The sequence below is a fragment of the Eucyclogobius newberryi genome, unplaced genomic scaffold, assembly GCF_026437365.1.
Source record: "Eucyclogobius newberryi isolate DKJ021-1_F unplaced genomic scaffold, fEucNew1.0.hap1 SCAF_22, whole genome shotgun sequence".
NCBI lineage: Eukaryota > Metazoa > Chordata > Actinopteri > Gobiiformes > Gobiidae > Eucyclogobius > Eucyclogobius newberryi.
In genome coordinates this window covers 8,225,200-8,239,720 of record NW_027315857.1, presented here as the reverse complement: position 1 = coordinate 8,239,720, position 14,521 = coordinate 8,225,200, and the positions used below count along the sequence as shown (strand labels likewise).

At 38.4% G+C, this 14,521-nt stretch overlaps 1 protein-coding gene across 11 annotated transcripts in view; it reads right to left on the bottom strand.

The window, feature by feature from the left end:
- The window catches only part of LOC140371470 (receptor-type tyrosine-protein phosphatase delta-like), a 517,665-nt gene that overhangs the window by 167,554 nt on the left and 335,590 nt on the right, over window positions 1-14,521 (bottom strand). For all 11 annotated transcript variants that reach the window (XM_072458636.1, XM_072458627.1, XM_072458628.1 and 8 more), the window contains exon 8: window positions 4,399-4,437. The gene's annotated coding sequence lies outside the window, so the exon portion shown is untranslated. The remainder of the gene's footprint in view (window positions 1-4,398; window positions 4,438-14,521) is intronic.

The following is a 14,521-nucleotide window of genomic DNA, read 5'->3' as shown; positions in this document are numbered from 1 at the left end:
TTATAACACTGTCCTCTTACTCTAAAATATGTGTACGTGAACTTTAGCTAGAGAAAATGATATAATAGTGTTTGCTTTCTGTGCACTGTGTTTATGGAAACCAAACAGCATGTCTTTAAACTTAATGAGAAAAAAAACGAGGACCATATTTAACAAAATCCTTTCTTAAGACTTGCAGTGTCAGGGCAGGTCCAAAACAAATGAAGTTGTTTCATTTTTAAGCCTGCAAAAACTGCAATTTGTATCTATTATTCTTCTGAGCTGTGTTGTTACTGGATTGCAGCGATGTGGACTTAAATGACTTAAAACCTGGCATCACAACTTTATATTGGCGAGTTCCGCGCTCTCGTCACTAAGAGAAGAATTTCCTCCATCTGAGAATATAACATCTGTCTGAAAATCACCTAAAGCATCAATGATCAACAATAATACTTTGTGGAATATATTTAAAGAAGGAAAAGAAAGTCTAAAGTCTAACTACAGTGGGTGGTGGTAATGTAACACTTGGATATCAACCACCATAATACACAACACGAAGAAGAAGAAGAAGAAGAAGAAGAAGAAGAAGAAGAAGAAGAAGAAGAAGAAGAAGAAGAAGAAGAAGAAGAAGAAGAAGAAGAAGAAGAAGAAGAAGAAGAAGAAGAAGAAGAAGAAGAAGAAGAAGAAGAAGAAGAAGAAGAAGAAGAAGAAGAAGAAGAAATAGAAAAGGAACTCGAAGAACTATAAGAACACCTAGAACAACAGCTAGAAGAACAACGAGAACAACTAAAAGAACACCTAGAAGAACAACGAGAACAACTAAAAGAACACCTAGAAGAACAACTAGTAGAACTAGAAGAACTAGAAGAAAAACTAGAAGAACTTAAAGAAGAACTAGAAGAAGAACTAGAAGAGGAACTAGAAGAAGAATTAGAAGTACTAAAATAACAACTAAAAGAACATCTAGAAGAACAACAAGAAGAACTAAAAGAACTAGAAGAAAAACTAGAAGAACTAGAACAACTAAAAGAACTAGAACTAAAATAACTTGACGAACTAGAAGAAGAACTTAAAGAAGAACTAGAAAAAGAAGTAGACAAACTAGAAGAAGAACTAGACGAACTAGAAGAAAAGCTAGAAGAACTAAAATAACTAGAAGAAGAACTAGAAGAACTAAAAGAACTAGAAGAAGAACTTGAAGAACTAGAAGAACTAATGGACGGACAAAAAGCTTGTACCCAGTATATTTTGCAGCGTTTGACTGGCCATATTTCCCCCGCTTTTCTTTCAAAACTGGTTAAAGTCGAACAAAAGCTCTGTGCGAGAAGGGTTTGGGGGAAAAGTGCAGGAGGCGGCAGCACAAGAGTCTGCGGTGATGGAGAGAGGGCTGAATGCATAGAGAAAATTGGACGGGGAAACAACAGAGGCAGGCGGGAGGCAGGCTGACGGAGATAGCACCCGGCGAGAGACGACGCGGGGGGAGGGAGCAGCGCGGCGAGCGAGAGCTGTACTGTAACCTCAAAGCAGCTTTCATCCGCCTTCACATCAACAGGCCCGGGATGGAGAGAAACCCCTTCTTCACAAACACAGTCATCATCGCACCAAAACAGCTCACTCTGGCAGTAATCACCAGACGATGGTACCGGACCAAAACCTTTTTTATGCAATTTGTAGCCACGGGCCGAGTGCAGACCCCCAAAAGCTTTCTCTGGCTTATAATTGTAGTCTCAAATTGTTGACAACGTTGATTATTGAAGCGAGGCAAACATTGTCTTTGTTCCGCATCAAAGAAACACATTTGAGCTAAATTCTACTAAAGTCCCTACTCTATAGCTTGAAGGATACGGAGGAGAATGCAATTGTGTTTTAGCGTTAGTATTCGATGAAAGTCCAACAAAGGACAGACGCTGAAAAACGAGCATTAGCGGTGCACATGTTTATAGCAGTCTCTGTCAAACAAGCGACCAATAAAACTATTTAAAGTGGTAGCAATAACTAATCAAACTTTAATTATACATACGAATGTGCCAAAAAAGACATCAAATCAATACAGCGTTGGCATTTTAACTTCTACTTCAGAGTTGAGAGCGAAACACAACCACAAATCTGCTTGAAACTGAAAAGTCTTTTATCCGTTCTGATTCAAATAAACACATTCGAGCGGTATTTTTTTTATTGCCACTCTTGTGCGTTAGAGTACAGAGGAATGTTACGACTGCGCGTGGAAAGAAGACAAAGCCATGAAAAGGAGGCAGGCTAACAAAACCCAAACCGCTGCTTCAAACTGCTAGCATGCTACGATCTGCAAAAACGAGATAGTTGAAAGACGATGTATAGATGTTGTATAGATGAACAACGTAGCTTAACTTCACTCCGTTCCAAAATGATCACGATAAATTATAGTCGTTATGGATGAAAAATGTGCTAAACACTATGACCATCTGCATCGTTGGTCACCTATGAGCTATTTCTATGTATATATGTCTATTCAAAACTAATATATACTAATATAAAGCAGCTGAAACAAACTGTGAGCTTCAGCTGTGTAGCCACATGTTTTTTTTTTGGTTTGATTAGAGAACGCTTGGAGGAGCTTGGCATCTGGATCTCTGTCTGCAGATTGCTATATTTATTAGCTTGTCAGGCACATGGATAACATTTAGTTTGCTTAAAAGAAAAGAAGCCAAACTTCTGTCCACTTCAATTCATATTTTTTAAAATAGTGGTGAAACTGGTGATTTGAGGAAAAAACCTTTGCCTTTCATGTTCATGTTGTGTTGAATAAATAAAGTCACAACCTTCAACCTGCTTTGCACAAATAAGAAAGAATGACTAAAGGCTGTGGATGTGATGACAGTAAACACATACTTTTCTGGTGAGGGGAATGCCACCACTATCCTTATTTGGTTTTTATTGCTTTAAGATAAGATAAGATAAGATAAGATAAGATATTCCTTTATTGTCCCACATGGGGAAATTTCATTGGTGCAACGCAGGTAGATACAGAGGTAGATACAGAAGAACAGATCACTTATAGGAAGTCTGAAAAACACTTTCAGTAGAAGTGGAAAGTCCCATAGTATAGCATTAAATCTATCTAGTATTTTGCAATTGCCAGTCTTTTTAGTGCTTAAACATACTTGAGCGGGGTTGTATCACCGCAGATCTAACCTGTAACTTTACCTGGTGGCATTGCCTGCTTTTGCCATGGCGATAGATAAGTTTAATACTAGCGGCGTGCCAAAATATCTAAATATTGTGATACCAAATATGGTGATACAGTATCGATATCGTGGGCTGCTGTATAGATATATTGCCATGAGTCATTATTGGTATCGTATCGTTTTTCCAAGTTATTTTATGACCGCGCCACAATTTTGGTGCTTTTTTAAAGAACGAAAACCTGTTCACGCAAAACATGTGGAATTTTGACTGTTTTGATGATTAAAATGGGTGTATTTCATTTTAAGTTTGTACAGGTTTTATTTTAACGCAGATTAATGTTTTTAAAATGTATTGGGTTCTTCAAAAAAAGTGTATTTAAAAATAGTGATAATATAGCGTAGAATTCGATTATAGCATGTATCGCAAAATCGTTATATTATCGTATCGTGTATCGCATTGAATTGTGGGGGACCCTGCGATTCACAGCCCTGTTTAATATCTCAGAACATCTTGATTGAGACGGACAGGTGGAACAATAAAGCTCCATTGTGTGTCTTTACTTGGTTAAACAGGAACAAATTGTCAGTATTCTTGGTTTGCAGTGGTCAGATGTTTTCAAGAGAAGTCTAAGAAAGTAAGAGTGATGCAAAGTTGGATGCAAATTGCAGTATTCTTAATGAAGATAGTTGTGGTTCTGATCGAAAATTGTACATAAAATACACTATTTGTTACAGCTGTAAAAAGGGTGCATAAATGTCAGGTGATCGTAATGTTTTGGTTGTTCTTGAACCGTCCAATCTTGCAAAAAAGAAAAGAAAAACACAGTACACTCCACATCAAAACGGACAACTTTGTAGATTTATGCTATTATTGAATGACCTAAATGCCCACTTAGATTTGTGCCTCTGTTCTCTCCACTCGGCGCTATAGCATCGGGGACGACGGACTGAAGCCGAGATGCCGTGGCACGCCATTTATCTCTGTCAGACGTGCTTGAATACCAGTTCTTATTGGCTGGGCAGGATTCGTGATTGCTAAAGCAGCGCCGCCAGTCTGCCAGCCCATGCTAATTAAACAGTGGGGGAGAAAAGTGCAAGAGTTCCTTCAGCGCTCAGCCCTCCGAGACTGGCTTCTGCAGCAGCCGGCGTTAGCACGATCCCAAATGGAAAGCGAGCAGGAAATGCCACCACCCATCTTTGTCAGCGAGTGTACGGGGCGCTCGACGCGGCAATGATTTGATGATAAGAGTCTTACCTTTCAGCACTCAAGCAGTCGGTCCCAGGAGTTCAAGAGCTGTAGGACAACATAAAAAATATCAGATTAGAAAAGGTTCGGAAAATCACAGTCAAAATACGTTACTTGAATATCGAATCGAACGTTTGATACGGTTTATTCATTCATCTTTTTATTGTTCCCGTTAGATATTACTGGCAATAAGCAAATCATAGCGACTTTGTAGTATAATGCAAAGTTAGGCACAGAGTTGACCATGATCCATTCAAATATCTGGAAAGGGTATTGCTAGCTTAAACCTGTTGCGAGTTGGACTTGTGGTCAGACCATTGGAACTGGAGGCCATGTTTAAACCTGAATTTCTCTTGCATGTTCATTCTCTTAGGAAACTAACACCTCATACCTGCTTTGGATGCTCAAAACTAACTGGAAGAAGCTATCTTGCAATATCTAGAACCATTCACTGTCCTACAATTGCAACTACTTCTCAACCTAGCTATGACCGGTACACAGCTTTTTTTGTGTCTCTTAAATATGGGCAAGATTCACATGGTCATAAATTTGAAAAAAACATGAATAATTAGATCATTATTGTCCCAAATTTAAAACGTTTACATTCAAAATCTGCGACTGAGTCTAGATAAACGCAATACAAGTCCATGCTATTCTGTTTTTTTCAGCTTGGGAGTTAGAAAGTCAGGATTGGCAAAGCGACCACAGTAAATCTGGCAGAGGAACATGGCTGCACGAGCACGAGGGCTAAGTATGTGAAAAGCGGATGTCAAAATGCTGAAAAGAATTGATGCCGAGTGTATACGCGGGCTGAATCATGTGGAGTTAGTGGAAACGGTTACAGTGTGATGTACAGTGTGCTGCCTATTTGCTGGGCGTAATCACAATCCGGGCACAGGCTTAGTGTGATTCCAGTGAATACACAGCTTCATACAGGACGTGACAAATCCCTGACATTTTCAAATAGAAATCTGTTTTAATTAGAATAAGGTCAAAAAGTGAACTTACTGTTTTGATTAAAGCTATGTGTGTAACCAGAAGTTTCAGAATTCTTATTATATTATTTTAACATGATGTAGCCAAAGTAAAGTGTAGCGTCAGCGTGAATGTTAAAATCACCCACTCAAAGTAATTATCTTCTTATCTTATCTACAATTACTACTACAAATGACTGCTCCTACAAATGGCCACTAATACTACAACTTCAAATAAATACAATAATACAAATGTAAATATTCTTGTGCTGGTATTGTGGTATTGCAATATTGTGGGTAAAACTCCAAATTCAATTTTACTGCTACTAAAACTACCTCTTATTCAAAGCATCAAACCATGTGAAACAACACATTTTATTTGGTGGTAATTGATCTATGAAAAAGTAAAATGCAATACATTTGAAGAGCAAGACTTAAAACAAGAGAATATTTATTTATTTTAGGGAAATTCAAGTGTTGCAAAGCACAGTTCAAGAACAGACAATGAACAAACAGTGTAAGATCTCACTAAAGACTAGACCAAGAATGAGGGTTTGAATGGCGCAAAAGACCTCTTTGTCACTCTTCTTCCGGAACAGCCCATTGCCAGAGCCCTTATCCACTCGACATGGATTTCTGACCAATAATTGCCTGTAATAAAAACCTCCACAATGGTTATCGACCAAATTCTGTACATATATAACAGTACGTTGATGTAGACCACTGCGGGGAACCATTTAGAAATAGTGGGAAGCCTAAAGGAGGGCCGCTAACCAGAAATAGACGTTTTTTTTGCGTGACAGGTGTCAGATTTAATAGCGCCCTGGCCTGTGTTCTGGTTGGCACGATAAAAGATGCCACGGTGACAGATAGTAGTGCGATGGGTACTGCAGTCAGGGCTTGTGACAGCACTGATAGGGTTGTTCTATTAAAAATAACTTTCTACATGCAGCGTCTTCAATATATTCCAGGGAGCTCTCTTAGTGGTTGGACATAATCTGATATTTTTATTCTAGAAAACATCCCCTGAGAATGATAAGGTTTATTTTTAGGTTTAAATGTTTCAGAATCAGAATCAGAAAGGGTTTACTTTGGAACACAAATTCACAAACCGAATCTTGGTGATTCGGTGCGACATAAAACAATGAACAATGTATAAGTCAAAAGAGGAACAATTTAAATCTACTATGGGATAAGAATAACAATAAACTATCAGATTTAAAATAAAATAAAAACACTTATATGGCAAAAATAAAAGAGCTGATACATGCATTTATTTGATGTATGTGAATAAAGGGCACCTGAAGGAGGATATATATTGTAGCATTAATAATATTAGTACATATAAGCAAGTAGTACTTATATGTTACTGTGATGAACAAATGCATTTTTTATAGATATTTCTAAAGTAGCAAGAATTATATTTAAAATCGTTTGAGTATTTATGTGGAGGATAATTTGATTTGTAGGCACAGGTTACGATAGTAGTTTGAATAATATCCATAACAGTAAGTAGTAGTACAATATAATATAGTAATTGCTGGTATTTAGTGGTAGTGCTCCGCCTCAATAAGACTCTGCACAAATGCATTATAATACGTCCTGTCTTAAAATAGCATATTCTTCTCTCCAAAGATTGTTCATTGTGGAGCATATGTTTAGGCGCAGCTTGTTGCGGTCTCAGATGTTCCTTAACAGTTGATTTCCTCAAGAAGCGTCTTCCCTTTTCAGCGCCTTATTGTGCTAATTATTTCTCAACACGTTACACTTGGATGCTCCGCGAGGCTGGACTGCGGGAAAAATAAACTACAAAAACAAAAGGAAAAATCCAACCAGGTTTCCTTTGAGGTTTATTCTTATATACGGCACATTTCAGTCTTTTAGTTGAAAATGATCCCTATTTTTGGTGTATAGTATGGCGTGATGGTTTAAATAACATTACTTCTGCTTGAGTGCAACTAAACCACGGTAAATGTTTGTTATTTCTTGCAGAATGGAGGCTGACATGACCATTTTGCCACACTTTACACATGCTATTCTTATAATCCCATAGGCACTGTCCACAGCCTTCAAAATAAAATAATCACTATTGATATCCCCCGTCTAGTGATTGGTGTTGTACTCGATAAAGCTCTTACGGTGCAGAGAGCTTGAGAAAATCTAACTTAGCCCGGCCATTATTCACAAAGTGCACTGTAATTGCTGTAAACAACACGGGCTGACATGAAGGCCCAGACAAGAGAAGCGTGTCATTGTATTGGCTGTCACGCTTTTTTTTTATACTTTTCTTTTTCTCCTCCTGAAGATGCCACACTGCAGTTTTATTGCTGTTCTTGGGGGTGAAATGTGTGGTTGTCAGTGGTCTGTAAATCAGAGGTGGTAAGTAACTATTTACTATACTTAATTAAGTACTTGACTGTTGTGTACTTGGAATTACTTGCGACTTTTAACTTAAAGTATAGTACCGTATTTTCCCCACTATAGGGCGCAATGGTCTATTTTTTAAAATGTGTCATATATAAGGCGCACTGGATTATAAGGCGCATTAAGCGAAACAAAACGTGTACCACACAAAATCGCTTCGAGGTCAGAAAGCACAACCAGAGCTAGAACATTTGCAATGGCTGAAGACATTGCGAGTGTCTGCGTGCTAGAGTAAAAGTACAGTGTTGCGGTAATATAACATTTGGATACCAGCTAAATGAATGGGTGAAATAAACAATAAATATGTCTATAAACTCTGTGACCCGTGACTTTTTATTGATGTTCAGGGGGTCAAAAATACCAGCGTTGTGGCAGAAAGAATAAAGTCAAAAGAATGAAGAATAAAGCCTAAAGAATAAGTCTAAAGAATAAAGCCTAAAGAATAGTACTTCAGGTGTAAAGGGGAACTGCATGTGTGTAAGAGTACTGGAAAAAGTACTAATACTTTTGAAAATACTGCAAAAAGTACAAGTTGTTCAAATGTCCAAAGTAATAGGACACATAATACTGTGAAAGCGATCGTAATGAGGTATAACTTGTTGAAAAGTGTTAAGGAGTTGAAACTTACCGAAGTTTTGACATGGAAAATATAATAATTGATAATTAATTAATTAATCCATATATATAATGCGCACTGGAAAATTAAAGGCTTTTAAGTACGCCTCATAGTCTGAAAAATACGGTATATTTTTTGTAATGCAGTATTATCTCTTGGAAGGGAAATGTATTTTCATGTTTGTTCTTGTTTTTGGTCTCATAACATACAGAGCAGTATAACCTTTATGTCCGTTGCGCTCCCGTATGTGCTCCGTATGTGCTCCGTATGTGCATGCGTTACATTTGTCTGTGGTCCAGGGAAAAGAACGAGTGCTCGCGAGTATAAAAAGGATTGCATTGAACTCTAAGCTGTACTGATCTCAGCGTGAGACTATTTTATCACAGCAGGGTCCGCTCTCATCGTACTAAAGCTACACACGTGCAGAAATCTAAAGGAAAATAGAGCATGGGAACAACTGCACTCAAGAACACATATACCAGAACTAAAATAAATGTAACTGTGGTTTTAATAGTTAAAAGGTTCATCCTGGGCTGCTTTTTCAAATGCACTTATGCAACAATGGAGTACAAAGTAGGAATACATTTGTGTGTCTATAAAACCTTTTTTTTTTTAACAATACCATACCAAGCACTAAGTACCCATAACCCCCCAGTCTTTATTTACTACCCAGTTCCCCTTGTACGCGATCACACAGCAACAGTGGCTAAAAGTGGCTTGTGGAACCTTAAAACCTTATTAAATATCATCCTATTGAGCTCAGTAAAGCATGCACATAAAACTGTGCTGCACAAAAAGCTAAAACAACCAATAAGAATAACCAAACAACACATATATTCATAGTTTTTACAAAATCTTAGTTACTATTTACTAATTGGTAATTTTAGTTTTGGAGCTAATGCGTCTAAGTGGTTGCTTTTGCGGATTAAAAACGTTTCCAAGTTTAAGTTTGAATTGATGACTGACCTGAAACCACCCCAGAGCAGGCACTAAAACAAAGTCCCCACAGTGTGCGCATCAAATTGGGACCGGAACTAAAAAGGTACCAGGCAGAGAAAAGGTTCCTACAGTGAAAAAAACATATTTATATTTTTGATGGGGGATCCGCCATCATCTATCTTGCATTTCTTCAATTACATGTGTTTTATTGTTCGAAAATAGCTATCACACGCCGTGTGAGCCTCTCCTAGAAATTGCAGGACCAAATCAAACCGAACTAAAAGCATTTGGAGTGCTCCCCGTGACCATTGTTTGTCATTTCGCCATTGCTTCTCGTATAATCCAGGTCGGCAAGGTGAGTCTGCTTCTATTCCTCATATTTACATATAAACTAATGATCCCCCTGTGGCTCGGCTGTGGCCTTCAAACACGCTACATGGTGCGGCCCAGAGTAATGTTGTGTTTTTCCCAGGCAAAGTTTAGCCGGTGACTAACGCACTCTGAGCCCATGCATTCACGACGTAATTGCAGCTCCCAGCAGAATATGGACTTAAGCCAACCGAGACCTACTGACCTTGGCCACGGCAAAATGGGTCCGCCCCGTGACTCCGTGTGACCCATTTTGTCACTGGAAATATTTCAGTATTAACTCGGCTGGGTAATTGAGGAAACTTGTGTGTTTTGGCTACTGGCGCTGCAAAAATAATGAGAGGCATTTTAACATCTGTCATGTCCCGCTGGGTAATGCTGGTACATTATACTTTGGTGGTTTTGGGGAAATCACGGTACGTTAAGATTTTCTGTGAGGCAGTTTTGAGATGTATTGTTTGCTTACTTGTCTTGAACGTGTTAATATTGTGTTATGGACCTAAACGTTTGGAAAATACACCCAATACATATCCTAATTCTGGGTCCGTGTTACATTAAATATCTTTATACTCAGAGCTTGGTGTGATGCATCTTAAAACCACTCTGAAACGTTTACTAAAATGATGTTTTGAAGAACAAAATGCATTTCCCCGTGTTCACAGTACCTTTAAATGAGAACTGTCTTATGAATAAATCACTTTTTCTTCCCAGCAGATTCAGTCTTTTGCGTATAAATCAACAATTTATAAAGAATTTATGTTGTTTAAAAGTATCATGTCAGTCAAGATATTTTGCCGTATCGATGAATTGAGTACAGCTCTAATCTGAATGCATGCAAGACAGATGCTGGATTTCAAAATAGGTCTTTGGAAAATACAACCTCGGAAGAAACAGATATTTTAAAATGCAATGTGTAATAACCACAACAAAGAGCTTTAATGTGTTATTTAATGTGCCAAGTTATGGAATAGTTTCCTGAGAACATCAGGCAATGTAACATTCAGCAATTTAAGAAAACCTACACTAGCAAAACAGAAGGGACATTTCAACTGTATCACTGAGGAAGAGCTGGATACGTTACTCCTTTTATAACATGTAGTGCTTTACATTTAGATTATGACATGTATGTTGTGGCTATGAAGAAACTGGATGAATTTGACTCACATTGACCCTAATGCTACACTTCACCAGTAGTAAAACACAAAGCAAGCTCAATAAAACAGCAATAAATATAAAGACTAGTAATGGGATCCTAACAGTTATGATTCTAGTTAGTGGACGTGGACCAGCCCTGAACACTCTGGAGCCAGCTTGCTCTCCAGTGGTCGGAGAACTGACTCTGTTGTTTGAGGAAAGCAGATGCTGCATGACCTCTGTCCGTGCTTCCATCAACAGTTGTTCTTCTGCTGTGCACCCGGCATCGCCGAACCGGCAGGAAACGGATAATTGAAAATGTCCATCTCATTAATTATAATGCTGAAAGTTTGAAGAAGCAGCCTTTACCGGGAAATAAATTACTTGTTTTAATCATGTCCTGAAAAGACAAGGGATAAGTTACAAAAATGAGTCGGGTAAAATCATTTTCTAGTTTGATTGAAGCATTTTTCAGGCCAAAGAGGGGATACTTTATTTTTCAGTTAACCCGGGTAAAGCTTTGGATTCAGTTTGCAAAACTTGGATTTTCAAAATAGTTACAAAATATACTCTTTCTGCTGCACTGAGCTGTTGTATTTGTTCAAATACTGCCGGCCCATTTTGATTTCACAAGGCGGTTCACAAATGGAAACAGTTTTGGTTTGTTTTCAGCCAAGACTTACGCCTGGAGGAACATTTTGAAGTCAGAAATGTTCTTAATTTCAGTCCACATCTTACAGCTCCTATAGAAAAGGGCTGACTGTCTGAAAGACATCCTGTGCTGCTGGCTTTTCCAGTTTGGGTTTGAGATGCTCCTTGTCACCCTGCTGCTGTTTGGTCTCTGTCACTGATAAAAAATTGAACATCTTTGCTCATCTTTTCATCCACTCTGTGCAATTGGAAGCATGTCAGCCCTGGACCATCTACAGCCTGTCCGTCTGTGGCAGGTTTCTGCTTTGTCCTTTTCCTTGCCGAGCAGGAGGGTCAAGAACAGAACCCGTTTACTTAGTTCCTGCGAATGTCGCTTAATCTGCTTCTCTATTTAGTGGTGAATGACTGTTTCATTATTTGCTTGATTCTCTAACTTTCTGCTGGTAAAATCAGCAGTTTCGGGCTGCCCTGCTCGGCAACTGCTATAGTTTTGGGCTTTACAAAAATAAACTGAATTTAATCTTGAAATCTGAGGACAGAAGTTCCACTATGAACTGCAGACAGACAATTACATCTCCATAATTTATGACGTCAGTTTTATACATCAATATAATACACTACATTTTTAATACTTAATCCCGGGTTTTTAATACTTACATTTTAATACTACTTTTAACTAAAGCCAGCAATTTGACAATATATCAAAGTATCCAAGTTAAGAATAAAGACAACGCTTTGTTTTATGGTTATTACAGAGCGACTGAATGCATTCATCAGTAATAATCAGCAGATCTCATTCAGATTCTCATTCCAGAGTCCAGCCATTAAAATTATGCAGTCCATTCAAATCCACTGCTATGTCATATGGCTTTTCTTTACCAAGGACAGTTTAGTCATATTCTTCCAGATTCTGCTCCAGCGAGAGAGAGAGAGAGAACGAGAGCGGACTTTGTGAACCGACGCTTTTGCCATTTCCCCTTTTCCGCCTGACTGAGATTCACATAAAGGTCCAGGATTGTCAGCATTACTGAATCGAATGCTTATTTTAGTGAAAGAATATTCATTTGCAGAGCTGCTTCACCTTTTCCACTCATGTGACATTTCACTTAAAAGTGTAGGACGCAATTTACACAGTGTTAGAGTCACCTTAAGTTCATGATTAAAAAAACAAAACCGTCACTCCTTAGTGGATATTGTCTTCAGTAGCATGAAATAACAGCCCAATCATCCCTGAAATAGTAGTATTATTTGGAGAAAAAAAAAATTGTAGTAGCCATAGCAGTTGTAGCTAATGTACTACCAATGTGTCTAATAATGATGAGTAGAATACATGTTGGGATTGATCCGAAAAGTAGAAGGTTAATAAGATATGCTGGTTATTGCTGCATAAAATGAGACCCAATTTTCATTCATTGTTATATATTCCAATCTATTTAATGACCAGAGCATGTCAGTGACAGAACATTTTCATTCTATTAAACAAGAACCTGGTCTAATGCAGTGCAGGGCAGGAGTGTATGTGGCTTCATTTCTATAGCTGGCTCATAAAAACAGTTTTGCCCTGTTAGTCTTGAATTGTTGCTTCTGTGCTGCAATTTTATTAGCAAATGTCTGTCATGCACTTTTTATGCACAGCCAGTCTGCGTGCACAACGAGCAGATGCATTAAGGTAATTTTGCGGCAAATGCAATTCTCTCAGTCATGGTCTTCCAGTGAGATGGTGGATTGGACCGTATCGGCTACTTTTCAAAGGGAATTATGCCACTCTATCACTGTACCGTAGTTTCCGGACTATAAGTCGCACTGGAGTATAAGTCGCACCAGCCAAAAAATGCATAATAGAGAAGAAAAAAACATGTATAAGTTGCACTGGAGTGTGAAATGCGGTTGCAAGTGTGAAAATAACAAATAATATCACATACAAGTCACAAGCCGGCCAAAACTATGAAAAAAGGTGCAACTTATAGTCCGGAAAATACGGTACTTTTGGTATTTAGAATAATACCAATACCAATAATGTATATATTTATTTAAAAAAACACATCTGTTTATCAATCTAAAATGATTGTGTGTATGGCTGTTTTAATGTATAGATTCCCGGTCATAATTAGAAACAAACAAACAAAATTCAATTCCTGCGGTTTAGCTGTTTAAGCCAGATGCCCTTCCACGCATACCTTTTGTCAGTGCGACAATATCACACAAGGAGGGGCCTGACACAATCTGTGGTGGGAATAGACACTGCACTGGCCCCTGCACCAGTACAGCTACATGCACGGTGCACCTTTAATGCATACACTTACTTTGTATTACATCAAACTGACCAAAACAGGATTTTGTATTGTCACAGATAAATGCTCTTCAAATGTATGCCATACATCAAATACTTTCACTCCAATATACGAAAATCACAGGAACAGAAAAGCACAAATTAGATTTCCAGAATCAACAGCATCAAATGTAACCGTATCGGGATGTGACGGCAGTAATCTGACAGAATATATGCACTTTTCATCCGACTAGCCAGGCAGAAAATATTCTAGATCAGCGCGGGAGATCGGGACGAGTTAGTAAGGGAAGCGGAGAGAAATAATATGCCACTCAAACTGCAAGGCAAGCTAAAGTCTGACCCGTGCACCCCTTTTATGTGATAAAGCCTCTACACGTGTACTTTTAACCTTGGGCTTTTTAAATTTTATGAAGCAAAAGCAGGAGAGGGGAGGGAGAAAAGAGTGGTATTAAGGATCCTATTCTGGGCTGGGCGAGATATATTATGTCCAAGTCTTCCTTTGCGCCGTGACAGAAGTGCAAGGTAATTATTGAAACATATGGACAGGCTGGCCCTCTCTTAACCTGCGCACTAATGACGCTCGCCATTACAGAAGGGCAGGAGAAGGACACCAGCACGATCAAATGATACATCCCGCCGGAGATCTGTTTTTGAGATTTTTGCCTCAAATTTTGACTGGATCAGAAAGTATTTGGCCAAGGAATATGATGTATGGGCCAAACGCAGGATTGGGAA